The 19,774-nt window shown below is 41.3% G+C and overlaps 1 protein-coding gene across 4 annotated transcripts in view; it reads left to right on the plus strand.

Moving 5' to 3' along the window:
* The window catches only part of LOC136881941 (uncharacterized), a 478,253-nt gene that overhangs the window by 248,567 nt on the left and 209,912 nt on the right, over positions 1 to 19,774 (plus strand). The window contains exon 1 of one of the 4 annotated variants that reach the window (XM_067154406.2): positions 7,513 to 7,597. The exons of the other annotated variants lie outside the window; for them this stretch is intronic. The gene's annotated coding sequence lies outside the window, so the exon portion shown is untranslated. Of the gene's footprint in view, positions 1 to 7,512; positions 7,598 to 19,774 lie in introns of those variants that run through there. 4 annotated transcript variants of the gene reach the window in all.

Consider the following 19,774-nt stretch of genomic DNA (forward strand, 5'->3'; position numbering starts at 1 on the left):
TAACGTTCAACCTTTTACAACCAATTCGTCAACTTGGATGTAGCAACAATAGCTTCTTTACTTCTATTCTTATTAAAGGGACAACAAACAATCTCAATTGGTTTCCATGCCTACCGTGATCAATGAAGATGGCGCAAAACTATGATACCTTGGATATCACAATCTCAAGTAGCGGGATAGCATACCACAAAAAGAAAATCACAACATCTAAAACATCTCCCTGCGCGAAAATAAATTTTTCATCATTTACCTCATTACACCACGAGAATAAAATTTCCAAGAACTTACCCTATTTTAATAAATCACGCAATAGAAAAATCACCATCATGAAAGATACGTTACTCGTAGTACAACATCTGCGTTAAATGCTGGTGTGGAAAAATATCTCCAATACAATACAGCCATCATTATAGTTGTGCGTGAACGGTAAACAAAGCTGTCTACAAGGTGACGACTGTGACTAACCTTAAGTGACCATTGAAGTACAGATCTAAAATCTTAGACCACTCGCGTCCTAAACAAATTGTATTTACATAATTAAGATAAACAACACCTTAGATTGGTATTTTCACTTACTGATTGTAGATTTGCCGGCCGTTTCTTCCATCGTCCCAGTGGCTATTTTAGATGTAGGATGCCATTATTAACTTGCTGTATCCAGACATAATTGAGATGCACACTTATTTTTCATACACACGGCACTGGATTTTAGTGCTTATACACTAATTACAAATTTTATCTTAGATTAACTTCACGTGTCACCTACGTGAAACCTACGCAGTACTAGCTGTCTTATCGACCAAATGTTGAGTAAAATGATTCTGTATTTTTTGCGTTAATTCGGGACATGGGTGCAGTATGCCTTACATGTCTTCTGTAAGTGATTTTCACCTTAACCGCTACTGAAAAGGATGTTGAAGGCGTGAACTTCTCATTATCTGTGTTTGTTCAAATTTCTGTTTGTTTTTGTCGTAATTCTTGGTGACTAATAGCGTGGAGCTATTAGTGAAGGGAAATTATGGGTTACTGATTTTATAGTCCGTGCGTAAGGCAGAAAGAATGAACTGTTCTTATCAGTTGGACGCCGCCTGGAATGTAACCACAAGCTCACAGAAAGAGACCTACATTTTCACGTTCAGAGACTAACGCTTAAGGCTTGACATTCACTAAACCAACCATTGAAAAGGGGTAACCTAAGTCTAGTGATAGCCCACGTCTTGATCCCAGCGTACGCCACTGGTTTAAGGCCATTAGAGACCACAGTACGCAACATTCACACATTATTAGAAGCTTTCTTTGCAGCCCAGTATCATTGCATATAAGTCTCTGGTAAGACCCCAACTAGAGTATGGTTCCAGTGTATGGGACCCTCACCAGGATTACCTGATTCAAGAACTGGAAAAAATCCAAAGAAAAGCAGCTCTATTTGTTCTGGGTGATTTCCGACAAAAGAGTAGCGTTACAAAAATGTTGCAATGTTTGGGTTGGGAAGAATTGAGAGAAAGAAGAAGAGCTGCTCGACTAAGTGGTATGTTCCGAGCTGTCAGCGGAGAGATGGCGTGGAATGACATTAGTAGACGAATAGGTTTGAATGGCGTCTATAAAAGTAGGAAAGATCACAATATGAAGATAAAGTTGGAATTCAAGAGGACAAACTGGGGCAAATATTCATTTATAGGAAGGGGATTTAGGGATTGGAATAACTTACCAAGGGAGATGTTCAATAAATTTCCAATTTCTTTGAAATCATTTCGGAAAAGGCTAGGAAAGCAACAGATAGGGAATCTGCCACCTGGGCGACTGCCCTAAATGCAGATCAGTATTGATTGATTGATTGATTGCATGCTCTCTTTGGCAACCTGTCTCCTTTCTGCTGTCCTCCTTCACAAAAGTTATTGATCTGGTGTTGGTACTTGGTTCTGTTAATGACTTTACGATTTGGTCAACCACTTTATCACATGTGTTAGGTCTTCTATAGAGTGCGGTAAAAGTTTTCTTAGTCAACCACTTGTCTTCCATTCTAAACAGGTGGTCATAGAACTTGAGTCGTCGCTTCTTGATGGATTCCATCAGTTGTTCGGTTTTCTGATAAATTTTCTGTCGTCCTCGCATCCTGCATTGTCCAGCCACGGTCTTTGGGCCCATTATCTTTCGAAGAATTATTTATTTATTTATTTATTTATTATGCCCAACTAAGGAGCGCGTTTGAACTTATTAGCACATTTTTTAGTTTTTCTTCTCTTCTCAATATTTTCTCATCCTCTCGCTATGATCCTTTTTACGGTATTCAGCCCATCCCGTATTTAGTCGGCTGAGCTTTACAAAATAATTGTGTTCATGAATTAAGGTTCTGAACTTTATTCTATCTTGCATGGTTTCTTCATTAATGGCAATTTCATTACCTGTCTTCACTGATCTCCTTTAGCCAACTGTGTGATTTTTCATTGATAAGGCTGATTTTCTTTGTGAGCCTGTTATTATGCATTCTATATAATCGAGCATAAAATTGTAATCGTAGTTTCCTGATTGTATGTGTGATTTTTTTCTGTAACTTGGTAAATTTCATGTGATGTCTTTTTCCATCCAAATTCCATTTTTTTCATTTTGGTCCAAAGATTTTCCTGAGGGTCTTTATTTCCTGGTTTTCGATAATCTTTATTCAAGATCTGCCACCAATTAGACTAGTTTAGATCCATAAATTGCTTCTGTTTTGAATACTTTGTTATAATGTCGTGATTTTCCCTTTTTGATATATTTCTCTTATTGTATCTATTCAACCTATCTGACCGGTAACCTCGGAAGAGGTTGGAACTGGAAGCCCTGTGGCAGGAGTGCCACTTCATCGCCTGTAGCGTGGTCGAGTTGTATGGCTGCTTGCCATCCACGGGAGAGTGCAATGTATAACAGGTTGGCTCTGTTGAACGCGTATTTGCGTTGTGCGTGATCGAGGTTGTCCCATGCTGAGAGGAGCCACAAGGTGGTGGTGGTGGCGTCGTGGTGGTCCCGGCCAGCTGGAATCCCCGGGAGAAGACCTTCCAGAGCGGTGGCAATCTGGAAGACCCTGTAGTCCGGCGGCACTTCCAGTCCCTTCGGTTAGTTGTGGGGGCGTAAGCTCCGAAAGTTCAGGTCCCCAGCTTCGGACGCCCCTCCGCCATCGTCGGATGCTCGATCGTCGGCTAAACAAATGCTGGGTGAGCATATTCATGTTGACGGCTAACTGGTTGACGATAGCGGAAAGCTGCTCCAATGGTTGCGAGGGTTTCTGCTGGCCTGGCAATGATGCTGGTGGTGGCTGGTCTGGTTGCTGCTGCTGTGGTGGCTGTGGTTGCTGTTGAGGTTGATCCGCCATGTTGGATTGTCGCCTGATCAGGATGGGTGTCACTAGTAGTTGTGATGGCGATGCGGTGGAGGCTTGCTGTCTGGCTCTGTCTTTGGATTCAAAATAATTTTGTATGGTCTTTGAAGTTTTGCAAATATTTCTTTGCTATTCTAAATTAACTCTGCTGGTTCAATAATTTCATATAGATACTTAAATTACTCTACTGAAGCGATATTTCCATATTTGGTGATTAATGGTTGACTCTTGAAACCTGATCTAATCACTTTCATATACTTCGTCTTTTCATAAGAAATTTGGAGTCCTATTTTGGCTGCTATTTCATGGAGTTTTTCTACATACTAGATTGCTTTGTGTCTGTTGTTGGATAGGATAGCAATGTCATCAGCAAATGCTAGGCAGTTAAGGTGAATTTTGTTTTGGATAAATATACCAACATTTGTACATTTAGTTTCATTTTGCTATATCCTAATCACGTTTTCCAGAACTAAGTTAAATAGAAGTAAAGGAGGTAATCCATTCCCTTGTCTGACTCCTGTTTTGATTTAAAATGGCTCAAATTTCTCCTAAAAATTTTACTTTCGATGTTGTGTCGGTCAATGATTTATTTATTCATTTATATATTTATTTCAAACTGCAGATAAAATTTAGGGATGGTGAATGGAGAAAGGGCATAGCCCCACATACACGAATGTGCCACCACCCCCACTATCGTACCACCTCTTTTTAACTTGTACGGAGACTTCCGGTATTATATTACTCGGGACTACTTATACTGAAGACTAAACCCCTGGATGGGTTTTTAAATTGTAAATGATTAATTTCCCTGGCCTGGGGACTGGGTGTTTGTGTCGTCCTTAACGTTCCTTTCCTCACATTCAACAATCTACACTTCCACAATTCCACTAACACGCAGGTTCCTATCATATGGGGGGTGGTAGAATAACACCCACGGTATCCCCTGCCTGTCGTAAGAGGCGACTAAAAGGGGCCCCAGGGGCTCTGAAATTTGGAGCGTGGGTTGGCGACCACGGGGCCCTCAGCTGAGTCCTGACATTGCTTCCACTTACTTGTGCCAGGCTCCTCACTTTCATCTACCCTATCCGACCTCTCTTGGTCAACTCTTGTTCTTTTCCGACCCCGACGCTATTAGGTTTGCGAGGGCTAGGGAGTCTTTCATTTTCACGCCCTTCGTGACCCTTGTCTTCCTTTGGCCGATATCTTCATTTTTCGAAGTGTCGGACCCCTTCCATTTTTTCCCTCTGAGTAGTGTTATATAGAGGATGGTTGCCTAGTTGTACTTCCTCTTAAAACAATAATCACCATCACCTCCTATCATATGGCAAAAGATCTACAGAGGTCGACGCCACGAACAAGTATTTTTTTTAAACCTGGATATACAGAAACAAAGTTACGGGGACAAATATTCACGACATATTTCGCCCGCCCTCGCAATTCGTCCTTACACACACGAGAACACATTCCGATGGCGCGTAGGAATGCTAGTAAAATTCTTTTCCAGGTCTGTTGATATCCACGAGACATGCAAGCCGCGCAACATTTCTTCACCGAGTAATGCGGGTCTGCATTCAATATCACGAAGGCTAACATTATTTTAATTTAAAGTTCACAAACTTTGTTCCGAAACATAAATCTCTTCATTAAGAGTTTTAGACTAGGCTAAATCTTTTTTTCACACGCTAGGCTGGACCCACGTCTTGTCTTTTAAGGAAAAATTGTTCGAGTCTTGTACTGTAGATTAAGACCGCTCAGCCCTAATTACATTTTAACAATTACAGTGAAAGTTGTTAGCGATTTATTTTCTGGATTAAGTACCGATAATTGTTTGATTTAACCTTTCACAGTTCAACACGCTTACCATAAAAACCATTTTTACGTTATCCCATCTGTTATATTGAACTTGCAATCTACCCGACCGCCAGCTCCGAGCATTTTAATTCCTAATTAACAAAGAAATTGCAGGTTAAAACCATAAAAGATACGCTGCGACTTAACTTCCTGTCGCAACAACAGTTTGCTCTTCAACCTTCTGTCAAAGCTGGCCGTGGAAGATGAAAAAACACTTCGCAGAGTTCAGGTATGGAACGCAACATTCCTCCTACCTTTCGATTTTCGTGTTTTACAAAATGGAAGTAGCAAGCTGCACATCATCAGTTAGTACCAAGTTTTGTATTACGAACAATATTTTCGCTACATCCCATATTAATCCTTGTAGAAGTTTTCTTCATACGTAGACTTTCACGACCACTAAATGACAATATAATAATTTGGGGATATAAGGTCGCGTAATAATCCGCTGACGCGTTTAGATCCTGCGATCAGGATCGTCTGCAGAGCAGTAACAATGCATATAATGGCGACTGTCACTCCATAGTAACCAGACTCAAAATAGAGAGACCCTGTTAGAAATATAGTTCATTCCAGGGCCTTCAGAGTCACGGACAAAGACGTTGACGAGTTAACTATGCAGGGTAGCCATGATCTACTCAGCATATAGTCGTCACCTTTGTTAAAATTATTCGGGTGTTTAGCAATTTCTATCGCCTCGCGAATGATTCTAGGAATAAAATATTTCTCTAAAATGACAGAAGTTGCATCAAAAATTATTTGATGGTCATTATGTATGGCATGTCTTGCCACAGCAGACTTCTCTGGCTGGCAAAGACGTAAGTGCCTGCGATGTTCTTTAACCCTTGTTCGTACCTTTCTACGTCTGCTGCTTCCGTATTATAGCCTCCATATTCAGGGTAGGTACCCTTTTCATTCTGATAGTGGCTGTCTATCATTTCAGTCGTCTATCATTTGTTGTCTTCCATCAGAAGTAGTTTTACTTTAGCATCAAATATTTCCATGGGAAAAATCCGTTGGCTTGGTCTCATTATTTTTTTCCTTGCAGTCTTGACTTTCACGACTCGTCACCGCTGGGCGGTCCACTCCACAGCACACGTACTGACGTGCTATTCATAACGAGAGTTATCAAAGTCAAGGTCAGATAACTAATAGTAGTGGTTCGATCCCCCCCTCCCGGCCGGGCTGAGTGGCTCAGACGATTGAGGCGCTGGCCCTCTGACACCAACTTCGCAGGTTCGATCGTGGCTCAGTCCGTTGGTATTTGAAGGTGCTAAAATACGTCAGCCTCTTGTCAGTAGATTTATTGACACGTGAAAGAACTCCTGCGGGACTTAATTGCGGCACCTTGGCGTCTCCGAAACCATAATAGTAGTTAGTGGGACGTAAAGTAAATATTATCTCCCCCCCCCCTTCTGTTTGAGGCCGCAAGTGCTTCAACGTGTCCATGGAATTTGAAGCAGCGTTTTAAAAAATATATTAGTATTTTTTTCGGTGAACCTGTACAATCTCCTCACCTGAAAGCAATTCTGTCACTCGTACGACTGGTCACTCAAGTCTCCTCTTGTCATCGGAGCGAATAAGTACAGGGTCATCGAGAAAGAATACCCATGTTAAAAAAAAATGTTTCATGTAAGATAGACATATTAAGGCGATTATGTTATTAAAATGAAGAGGAAAAATGGGATTCGTTTTACATACTTTAATAAATTTCTATATGTGGCCCATTAGTGGCACGGGAGATATCGAATCGATGTTCGCTCAGGTCGATCAATTTCTTGCCTCGTACTCTGTACTCTGGAGTGACGGTTGCGTCGGCAGCAGAGAAGACGAAGAAGAAATATAGGTAGTTGCAAGAAGAGAACTGTGAAGGCAAACAGTTAATTTACAGAGACTTGCAGGATCATCGCTGAAGTATTGTATGTATACCTTACATGTCTTCTGTAAGTGATTTTCACCTTACCCGCTACTGAAAAGGATGTTGAAGGCATGAACTTCCTATTAGCTGTGTGTGTTCAAATTTCTGTGGAGATCATTAAAGTTTATTTTCGTCGTAATTCTTGGTGACTAATAGCGTGGAGCTATTAGTGAAGGAAAATTATGGCTTACTGATTTTATAGTTCGTGAGTAAGGCAGAAAGAATGAACTGTTCTTATCAGCTGGACGCCGCCTGGAATGTAACCACAAGCTCACAGAGACACCTAAATTCTCACGTTCAGAGACTAACGCAATTTAAACGATAAGGATTTTAGCTGAGGCAGCTTTCCTCTGACAACCAAGAGAAGCCAGCCTGTCATATCGCTGGTGGAATATGGAAATGCAAGACTTCAGGTGCTCACACGTTCTGAACTGTGTTCTCGGAGTGTCTGCGGCTTCATGCAGTAACTAACAGTAAGTTTCTACTATTGTCTTTCAACTCTTGAGTTCCCTTGGTTAGACCATAGTTTTGTTTGACTGTAACAGTATTCAATTTAAAATCACAAAGACAATTTATTCCGTGCTATCACGAATTCGATTTTACTCCGTACGGAAAATGATACTTTCTCTTCAGTAGCTACTTTGCGTACATTTGTATTTAAGAAATTCTCTGAGTGGCTGAACTCCGGCTTCTCCGACTGGTTCAAATTGACTGATTTTTCGTCACATCCCTTACAAATATACTTGGACAGAAGATTGTCTTTCAGTTGTGTTCTGTATATTGGAGCTTGTCTGCGATTGTGTGTGTGAAAAAGAAAGTGGATAAATTAGAAATTTTTCGAAAACACGTTGAAAACGCTAATTTTAACAAGAAACAACAGCTCGCTGATTGGCTAGGAATTCCATAACTGTGTAGACGGTTAATTTCGTTTTCCTGAACTTGCATCCTTCTTTTTCCTACATGTTCCAGCTCGGAAAACCAGGATAAATCCACCCCTTCATATTCCGTATTCCCGCCTCTCTCTTGTTCAAAGATTTTTCTTTATCCGCCTACCAACCCTCCTTAAGTCTTTATCTTCTGACAGAAACTTGGACATTTTTTCTTCGTATGCCTCCTTTAGTCCGCCTCTGTGGTGTAGTGGTTAGCGTGATTAGCTGCCACCCCCGGAGGTCCGGGTTCGATTCCCGGCTCTGCCACGAAATTTGAAAAGTGGTACGGGGGCTGGAACGGGGTCCACTCAGCCTCGGGAGGTCAACTGAGTAGAGGTGGGTTCGATTCCCACCTCAGCCATCCTCGAAGTGGTTTTCCGTGGTTTCCCACTTCACCTCCAGGCGAATGCCGGGATGGTACCTAACTTAAGGCCACGGCCGCTTCCTTCCCTCATCCTTGTCTATCCCTTCCAACCTTCCCATCCCCCTACACGGCCCCTGTTCACCATAGCAGGTGAGGCCGCCTGGGCGAGGTACTGGTCATACTCCCCAGTTGTATCCCCACCAAGGGTAAACAGATGATGATGATGATGATGATGATGATGCCTCCTTTAATCGATTCTTCCTTAACTTAATCTAGCTCATGTTCTTCATATTATTATTTTCCTCTTCTCATTGCTTTCCCCTGTATTGTACATAATGTAATATTTATAGATATATATCTCTGGCTTGGTTCTAAAAGGGCCAATGTCATTTTTTATCGAAATTGAGATATTAACTGATACAAACGCGTTGTCCTGGCTCGCAACATGTTAAAAGAGCCAATGTCTCTGTTAAGTACTAAACGAACAGTTAACGTTTAATTAAATAAGCCCTTGCCAATAATGTTAGATTACCAATAAAGATTAGAGACCTGGCAATTTTAAAAGAATACGATAGAAAAAAATTAGCGTTTAATAAGGTGACTTCCACAAAGAAAGTATAAAGTTATTTAAAGTTACTTGTTGAAAAAAATAATTGGAAAACTATAAGCAAAACTTCAAATGCTCATAGCTCATAAACAGGTTTTTTGACATTGGCCCTTTTAGAACCAAGCCACAGATATTTTACTGTAGCCTATAATACCGTTACTTATGACTAGTCATATCTGTATTTATCTTACTGTGCCTAGCTATAAGTTCTTCTCTTCGTCTTACTTTCAATCTCTAATTTTCCTCGTTCTTTCCTTTTGCCTTTGATGTTTTGCTGTTAATTGTTGTGTTTCTAACAGTTATTTTGTAAATTTTTTCTTCCGCTATTTGTATCCTTAGATGATTTTTCCTTATTGTTCTTCAACTTTTTTATGTTTACATTGTACTACTGCATTGTAAATATTTTTTTTATTGTGGAACTTTGTAATTCGACTTCTCGCTGTTTTGGTTTCCCAAAGAGAAAAGTAGAAACGAAAGATATTAGGAAATGCTGATTCAGTCACCTCAGCCGCGATATCAAAAGGATGTAATACTGTATCTACAATAAGGTACACTGCAGAACTGTCCAAATTTTTCATGTAGTCGGACGCACCTGACTCTTGGCTAAGGAACTGCGGGCGCTGTTTGATGATGGTGACGGCGATAGAAACATATTGGCTAATACTGAATGAATATTTTTAAACGTACCGTTTTAACGTAGTTAGTGTGAAATCTGGCATCGCGTGTTCGCTGTAAGTTAAGGAACAGTATTGCTCCTCACATTCACTAGTAAAACTGTAGGTTCGTAAACATTTAGACATGATTAGAATCACTGTTAATAAGGTAAATTAATAACTGATGCATAATTTTCGCAGTCAATATGAATGAAAATTGAAGTCTTAGAAATGCAGTTCTTTACTGAATATAAACAAAGTTTAAATTTAAGTTAGAGAATAGGAAATAAAATGCACTTATAAATAAATTGCACACTGCTTCTGGTCACGATACAATTCAAATTCTACTGAGTATTCCGTGAACATGAGATGCTCCGTGAGGATGTAGGAATGTTGAGAAAGAAAGATTTATGAAACATTTAGAACGTCATCGTTTCCTGAAATGTGTTCACCTCACCCCCCAGCTTTTCTCTACAACGCCTGGCACTCGACAGAGAGCAGAAATTATAACGTACACAGTTCCCACAAAACACGATATACTTCAAAAGCACACAGCACCTGAAATATCAGAGGATGTGGTCCGTATGCATGAGTAGGCTACTGATAAAGCTATGAAGAGAAAGAGGGGAATCGGAATTATGGGAATGCCCGGGAAAAGCTTAACCCTTCCTAGTATGTTCGAAAATAGTCCGAAACTTTCAGCTACTGTTAATGTTGGTACAATAAAATCTACGTTTGGAGGACGCTAGAAAAGTATGAGAAACACACACATTACGTAATTATACAGGGTGTATCCATGATGTTACAAACTTTCAGAGATGATGGAGGGCGGCAAATGGATCAATTTGAGAGTGGTGATGATTATTGTTTTAAGAGGAAGTACACTAATCAGAGAGAAAAATGGAAGGGATGCGACACTTCGAAAAATGGTATCGGCCAAAGAAACGCAAGGGCCACAAAGAGGGTGAAAAAATTAGAGACTCCCTAGCCCTCGAGTGCTCTAATAACGTCGGGGTCGGAAAAGAACAAATGTTGACCAAGAGAGGTCCGATAGGATAGATGAAAGTGAGGAGCCTGGCACAAGTAAGTGGAAGCAATGCCAGGACTCAGCTAAGGGCCCCGTGGTCGCCAACCCACGCTCCAAAGTTCAGAGCCCCTGGGGCCCCTTTTAGTCGCCTCTTACAACAGGCAGGGGTTACCGTGGGTGTTATTCTACCGCCCCCACCCACAGGGGGATGAGAGCCCCTGGGGCCCTTTTAGTCGCCTCTTACGACAGGCAGGTGATATCGTGGGTGTTATTCTCCCGCACCCCCCCCCTCCCACCGGGGATCAATTTGAGATAAGTAACCATATTCCGGAAACGATAGTCGAAATTTAAACAAAATTCTACTCATTTAAGACCGTTTGCCTGCACAAGTTTCACAAGCTGCTCCATTGGCAACAAATGCTCGAAATGGCGTCTCCCAGATGGCATCGTCACACAAAGTTGCAATCCTCCATCATCGCTGAAAGTTTGTAACATCTCGGATACAGCCTGTATTGCTTAGTTTCACACCCTTTCGTACACGGTATTCATGCAGTCCCTTATCGAGATTTACTGCACCTTAAGACTCTTCCGAGCCACTCAGTCAAACTCGGAAATGTTCTTTCAGTCACTGTTCCAGACTTTCCCTTCCGGGCTTGAACCCGCAATCTCAACATCTGGAAGCCAATGCTGTTAATCTGCAGTGACATGCAGTAAGTTGCTAGAGTAATTTATTGCTTTTAGTCTTTGTTTCCAGTAATTAACCTACTGAGTTAACCATTTCTGGTCAAGACTGAGAGAACCCTATGCTCTTCTAAATTTTCTGTTCCTTGCTGCGAATCGAACTCTAGTCGTTGTGGGTGAACCAAGGACGTCTTTACGGCCTCGGCATGGTAGGATTCCTATCCATACTCTTATACATTAAAATTAATATTTAAATCATCCTTCAGGCTGTTACAAATTAATGACAGTTTAATAAAAAATGAGGGATGTGACGGTCCTCCTGTAATGGTCGTTACCAGATAGCGGTATGGAGCCGCCTAACTTGCGACAGCTCAAGTGGTGTCGTGCGATGTGTGACCTGTGATAAGTACAGCACGCGACTACAAGCCACTACTGAGCATGCGCGCTGCTTCTTAATGACTGACATAAACAGGCTTATTCCATATTCATCTGTATGAGGGCTCGGTTGACGTCTAACTGAAGGCGTTCGTTCTGAAAACCACAAACACCTATAAAAACTCTCGTTTAGACTTGCCTAATAATAATAATAATAATAATAATAATAATAATAATAATAATAATATCACGCTCAGCAACAATAGGCCAGATATTATTCTAATCGATAAATAAAAAATATCCGCATCCCTTATCGAAATTGCCTGTCCAAACACCTCCAATCTGCAGACAAAAATAGCCACAAAGATATCAAAATACACAGAACTGGCAATAGAAATACAACGCCTGTGGAAACTAGAATCAGTCACCACAGTTCCAATAGTAATATCATGTACCGGTGTTATTCCAAAATGCTTGCACAGCTCTCTGGCCGCATTAAACCTGCATCATCACGCATACGTAGAACTACAGAAAGCCACCCTCATAAGCACCTGCCACATTGTGAGACGCCAAACAGCATGAAGTTCCAGGCTGCAGTTCCAGTAATACTGAAGAACAGGTTCCCAAAACGAGGAGATAAGAAGTTGTTTGAAGTTGTTTGTATTTTATTGTATAAATATACATGTTGTAATTATCTCTGTTGTAAATATTTGTAGATATATTTACCTGTACTTTCATAATCAAGAGGGTGACTCCTTGCTTAGGCCGAGTCAGCCCATTATGTTACCGGCACAAGCCGAGCCTTCCTAAATTGATACAAATAATAATAATAATAATAATAATAATAATAATAATAATAATAATAATAATAATAATAATAATAATAATAATAATGTTTTGGAGAGGATCACCGGCGAATGGCAAAAAAAAAAAAAAAAAAAAACTGGACAAGAAATGACTGCTCAACCAAGTGTATATTGAAGAATCAAAAAGTAGCATCAAGATCAACTGCCTTGCATTCACAGATGACCTCGCTATCCTCTCTAGAAACACTAAGACAGTTACAGAGCAGATGAAATATTAAATGGCGTATGGCTTTTAGTGCCGGGAGTGTCAGAGGACATGTTCGGCTCGCCAGATGCAAGTCTTTTGATTTGACTCCCGTAGGCGACCTGCGCGTCTTGATGAGGATGAAATGATTATGAAGACGACACACACATTCAGTCCCCGTGCCAGCGAAATTGACCAATTATAGTTAAAATTCTCGACCCTGCCGGGAATCGAACCCGGAACCCCTGTGACCAAAGGCCAGCACGCTAACCATTTAGCCATGGAGCCGGACACAGAGCAGATGAATATACTAAAGCAGGAAGCAGATAAAGCAGGACTCCAATTTTCTTTTGAAAAGAAACAAATATATGACCAACATCAAAACAGTCCGTCCTCACTTGAAGACGGCTGAAATTTGGGGTCCTGCTTTATCAGCTTCCTGCTTTAGCACATTTATCTGCTCTGCAGATGAGTTAGTGTTTCTAGACAGAACAGAGAGGTCATCTGCGAATGCAAGGCAATTGATATTGATGGCAGTTTTTAATTCTCCAATATACACTTGGTTGAGCAGTCTTTTCTTGTCCAGTTCTTGGTAAGCTAGAAAGAGTTGACAGCTTCAGATACCTCGGAGAAATCGTACAGCTGAAACCTAGCGAGAGAGAAGCTGTCCGCTGCGTTTCGCAGGATACATTCTTTGCACAGAGTAAAAGCAGGATACATTCTTTGCACAAGAGTAAAAGCCATCTCAGGGCGTGATAAATTAACAACACAGAAATCAAAATAGTGTGTCTGTATGTTAGTGAATGTCGGGACTAGGGGAAGCCGAGAAATTTGAGAGGAAGATCCTGAGCAAGATAATGTGCCCAAAAATCGTGGACAGCCATTATAGGTTACGAGGAAGGAGAAAAATATACCAAGAAAGCGACAGATTGAGTCAATGAAGAAAAGAAGACTCAAATGTTATGGAGATCTGTTTAGAATGGACAAGAAGAGACTGACAGAACAGATTTTTAAAACACTTTACAGTAGACCTAAAGTTTCCCACAAATGGTTTGCGGAGGTAAGAAAGGATCTTGAGCAGCCTGGATTAAACTGGGAAGACATCCTATACCGAACAAAGTATAGATCAGTGATCGACAGCTTCAGAGGCTTCCATGACGAACAGAAACTGAATAGGGGATGGATAGAAAAGAGGACAGGCTGCCAGAGAAAGCATGCAAAGATTTTTGGATGCAAAGAAGGCTTCCAGTAATGTATGATTGTTGCTTAATAATAATATTAATAATAAGAAGAAGAAGAAGAAGAATATAACTTAATTATCCAGATACTGTGGAATATGTTTACTAAACTGAAACCTAGAGTCAATGGATTTATCCGTATTCCCCTCAGATAAACGCTGTAATTAATACACACAAAAATACATATACTTAATGGAACCTGTTCAACCCGGGTAAGGAAACTTTCACTGTACACAGCGGAAAATATCGAACAACAACTTTAACAATATATTTTTATTCATGAAGACAACTGAATTGTTTAAAAAACTCAAAAGATTTAACATTTTTGAAGCATTAATAAAAGCAAGAACGTTGGCAGGCATTCGTGTGTGCATGCAATGTTATGTTATGTTTGGAAATCACTTCATGTATATTTCAAACCGATCGAATTGGTGCGTAGGTATGAACTTGCTTTTGGGATAGGGTGGGTTCGAGTTCTGCTGTCGGTATCCCTGAAGATTCTCACACCAAACCAATTCTGCGGCTGTAACTTAATTAAGGACTTGGCCATTTCTTGCCCCCTCTCCTATCCTTGAATCAATGAAAACATGTTAGTGCGATGTCAAGCCACTAGCAGTAAATAGTAATGTATATTATGTTAAGGACAAAAGGGCAGTAGAGGGGAAGAAGCGGCAGAGCCTAGGATACTGGACAAATGACCACACACACAAAATCTTACGTTTTAAATATTTCCTAAACATTTTGTTCTTTTTGTTTCTTTTCTCAAAACAATAATTATTGCTACCAATGATGCTTTCACGGCACGTACTTTGCTCTGCGTCTTCAGAAGAAAATCTCGACTGTTCACGAGGAAGACTTCTCCAAGAATGAGGTTTGAATTTGGATGTTAATAATAGAAGTAGAAATGATACGTTCATTCGTCACCAGATGGCTCACTGTCCGCGGTACAGCGGTAGCATTCGAAACGGAAGCAGGCGGAACCACCAGAATCAGTCTGAGAGGGAGTCACATAACAGGTGTACACACATTGTGAAAGTATGACATGGACACAAGCCTGGAATGAAACATCTGGCGATGAGGAACACACGAATTTGGAGAAAATACCGAAAATAATAACACTGAAGGGGCAGTGAAGGGAACTACCTAGGTAAATCCTTAATGGCTGGCAACCTCGTATTGCTTAATTGATAGCCGGTGTCCCTGTTGAAATTTTTAGGATTTCTACGTATTTCTACAGTTTGCCGCATAGTCCTGGACCTGCAGTGTCTAGTGTAGGTAAGAGCTCGAGCATCTTGGAACACTACATCATGACCCGACGATAGGGCTTGTTCAGCTATTGCTGATTTGTCTGCCTGGTTGAGACGAATATTACGTTCATGTTCCTTGATACGAATACCAATGGACCGGCATGTTTGGCTAATGTACACCTTGCCGCAAGTACAGGGAATTTCGTATACCCCAGGATCTAAAAGTGGGGACAATTCTTCCTTGGTTTTACCTAGACAGTGAGCAATTTTGGTGACGCTTCCAAACACGGTTTTTATATTGTTTGCATAGGACCTTGGCAATTCGATCTGTGGTGTTGTGAATATAAGGCAAGTAGGCAGAACGTAAAGAATTTCACCTATGTCATGTCTATAATAATTATTAACAATGAAAATGCTTATTAGAAAGAATGACAAAAAGTTGAAAAAATAAGCTGTAGAGCGTGCTGGTTTGTAGTACGATATGTTTGGTGTGGATGTTAAGTCCGTTCGCATTGTAACGCGTACAGCAGGAATATTTAGCCTGGGGAGACAATCCGCTCTACAGCAGCGGTAACACAAGTGCCTAAACACTGGAATGGCTAGGAGTTAAGCAGGCAACTTGTCCATCCACGCCGTTAAGTGGATGTGCATACCTTCCGGGCGTTCTAAATGGTGATACGAACGGACTTGTCCCCACCAGGTACGTGAAGATCTGTATCAAGACTAACACCATTTACCTTGTAGGTTCTTCGATCCGCATAAATACGAGAACCCTGTGTCAGATTTACTGTACTGGCCCGGTAAACGACTCCCTTTTTGCAGGGCAAAATTTGGGAATTCCAGTCAATTGTCGTATTGCACAACTTACGAAGTTGTGCTTCTTTCTTGAACTTATCACAAGATGACTGAGGTTCGAATACCGATCAATGAAAGTGAGATTTTCACATCGTAGTGGCTCGGATTCTTCGTTGAATTGTAGATCAAGTAACTTAATAGTAACTGTAGACTTTCATACGTGAAATCTTGTTTCACCGAGCAAGTGGCCGTGTGTTTAGGGGCGCGCGGCTGTGGGCTTCCATCCAGGAAATAGTGGGTTCGAACCCCACTGTTCGTAGCCCTGAAGAGGGTTTTCCGTGGTTTGCCATTTTCACACCAGGCAAATGTTGGGGCTGTACCCTGATTAAGGCCACGGCCGCTTCCTTCCCACTCCTAGCCTTCTCTATCCCATCGTCGCCATAGGACCTATCTGTGTCGGTGCGACGTGAGGCAAATTGAAAAAAAAAACGTGCTCTTTCTAGGTACTTGGTTGGCAAATGCTTTCATATATAGACTAGGCATTTCCTAAACTTTTCTTTCAAGTTTTCCTTTCTTCTACCTCCGGTCCCATGACTAATTGCTTAGCAAACTACTATGCCTTTGTCCGATGTATCCTAGCAGGAGATTTTAACTTTCATTTGTGAATGGGGCCGATGACCTTAATGTTAGGCCCCTTTAAACAAGCATCATTTGTGAATTCTTCCGGCTCGGTGGTGTGTGTGTGTGTGTGTGTGTGTGTGTGTGTGTGTGTGTGTGTGTGTGTGTGTGTGTGTGTGTGTGTGTGTGTGTGTGCGCCTCGTCTTCACCATTACCATTCATACTAGAAAGGACCCCAACCTTATAGGCTGCGTGCGAAGGAAGGTGTTTGGTACTTGCGGCGTCCCTAGCGGCAAAGAACGTCGAACCTAGACGGGAGAGTAGCGAACGCACTTAGTAGACTATCATTAGTCTGGGCAGCATTTCGATGAGATTGTGAAATGCAATCCGGCTTATTTCGAGAATTCTACAATAAACAAAGAAGAGCACTTGAATGGCAATCCCGATATTTTTCACGTAGAAGAAAGATCGGAAGGAATATCCAGCCTATGTTGAGGGAAGACAAATATTAATAAATCGCCGTGTGTTGTGAAAATAAAAAATCAGCTTTTTTGCATACTTCCATTTTAATTCACTGCAACTACGCTGCAAGTTTAAAAGCGGAAATACGAACACTATCTAATTTCAAAACACGGTACTCTTCAAAGATATTTTCTGTATACAAATATTTTTCAGGCTGACTCGGATAGAGGTCTGGTACCTGGGAACTACCTATGTAAGGCAGGCTTGTCAGAAAGGTACATGGTCATTGCTGCCTTGTGTTTATTTGTAAATAGTGAGAGAGACGCTTTATATGGTAAAAACCAATGCGTGTTCGTGAACATAAGCCAAATCCCATAGCACTGAAGCACTTGAAGGGCCTGGGCCTACCAAGCGACCGCTGCTCAGCCCGAAGGCCTGCAGATTACGAGCTGTCGTGTGGTCAGCACGACGAATGCTCGAGAACATAGATATGTGAAAGGTGAACCGCTACAGAAGTTATACAAACCTTTTATGATATTTTCGCCAATCAATTGTCCGTAATTGTCTGATTAACTGGTAGTGCATTGGAAGGTTAATTGAGATGAATTCATCATTATTTTCTAATGAGCAAAACATGGTATTAAAATTGTTTATCTCACTATCCCGTGGACTTGTCAATCTAACCGACACATACCTTTGAAATTTTCGGCTGTGTTGTCAATGTCATGCCTTAATTTTCGTCTTTTGTAACGCTCAGCAATGATTTTTTTCTTGTAATTCCCATTTGCTGTTTGAATTTGATGTCAGAAGTAATTTAAGTAGGCCTACATGCACATTCGTACAAAATGACAGATGTAAATAATGGAACTGTTCGTAGGTGTCCTCGGCTTTTCATCTTTCGTCATTCGTTTCAAGGATTTTAGTCTACGCTTTCCTTCTGATCACATTTTGTTTGTCGTTCGGTAACTTGAAAAAGACGTAGTTCTAGGAGGAGAGTTGTTTTAAGCAAAATTCCACCTAACTCCCGGAACAATAATTGTTGTTACTGTTAGAAACAGTGGAACCACAATCAGTTTTGGACGTCATATTACAAAGATAGATCGCATGCAACAGTAGAGCAAACAAGCACTGCTCTTCCGATCAGGAACTAACTCCAGGTTTGCCGCCAGAGCACATCGCCATCCATTCGCACAGGTCGCTCATAGTTCAAGAAACCGAACTCTGAATTTTTTCCAGGTGTCTTTTAGAGAACGGTAGGTAGTCCACGTGCTCACCGTGATATTCAAACGCTAGAAAAACTTAAACTTAAATAATGTGTAATATGAACACCTCCTTCCTCGCAGTAGAGATATCAAGCCAAAAGGAATTTGTTACAAATTCCTCAACCCGCTTACAACACGCTGTATATTTTTACACGCGAGTGTTCTGGTCGCAGCTCGGTATGACCTTTGCAGACGTGACGAGGAATGTGTAAACAGTGTGACCTCTCGAGCACAGATATGACATGTATTGCGGTCAGCTGGGCCCTGAGTTCTGTAACACAAGAGATTACAAACTCTGATATGTTTGTTGTTGACTGAAATCTAGATTACTGCTTGCTTTATTTATGGAAGGTAGGACTGTCTTATGAATTACAATGATTTATTTATTTATTTATTTATTTATTTATTTATTTATTTATTTATTTATTTATTTATTTATACCCTCAAGGGTTGGTTTCTCCTCCGCACTCAGTGAAAGATACCGCCTCAAGGGCAGTATCGTGCAGCGTGAGACTTTGGATCGGGGAATACAACTGGGAAGGAGGACCAGTGCCTCGCTCAGGCGCCCTCACGAGCTATGCTGAGCAGGGGTCTTGAGGAGGGATGGAAATATTGGAAGGGATAGACAAGGAAGAGGGAAGGAAGCGGCTGTGGCCTTAAGTTAGGTACCACCCCGTCATTTGCCTAGAAAAGAGGGAAGCCACGGAAAACCACTTGGAGGGTGGCTGAGGTGGGAATCGAACCCCCTCTACTCAGTTGACCTCCCGAGTCTAAGTGAACACCGTTCCAGCCCTCGTACCACTTTTCAAATTTCGTGGCATAAGCGGGAATCGTACCCGGGCCTCCGGGGGGGGGGGGGCAGCTAATCATACTAATCACTACACCACAGAAGCGGACTTATTTGTTTGTTCATTCATTCATTTATTTACATCGATATTTCTTTGTTTACATTATAATCAAAGGTTTTTCAATCTCGTGCTCCTTTTCAGCTGCTCTTCCACCGTTATGTTCCGCGGTTTAGCAGGGGTTTTTTTTTTTCTCTGGATCACCCCTCACCCCGCAAGTTCCTTCCTAAAGATGGTACTCTGGTCTTATCATTTACTCGCATGTCTTCGTGCACCTCCTTCAGCCAGCGTGGATGAGATTTCAATTTTTCCTGTAAAGTGAGCAATTTGTCGGGGGTCCTCAACACCGACATGGCACCTCCCAGTGACTGATAGGAGACAGCCTGGAGATATGCAGGACAGGTGTGAATAAGGTCTGACCAAATAAGCACCCGCGGATCAACTGAGGTAAAAAGGAAACCGGTCAACGGCTTCTGAGGTGGAAAAGGAGTATCCCA

Source organism: Anabrus simplex, chromosome 10 (genome assembly GCF_040414725.1).
Source record: "Anabrus simplex isolate iqAnaSimp1 chromosome 10, ASM4041472v1, whole genome shotgun sequence".
Lineage (NCBI taxonomy): Eukaryota > Metazoa > Arthropoda > Insecta > Orthoptera > Tettigoniidae > Anabrus > Anabrus simplex.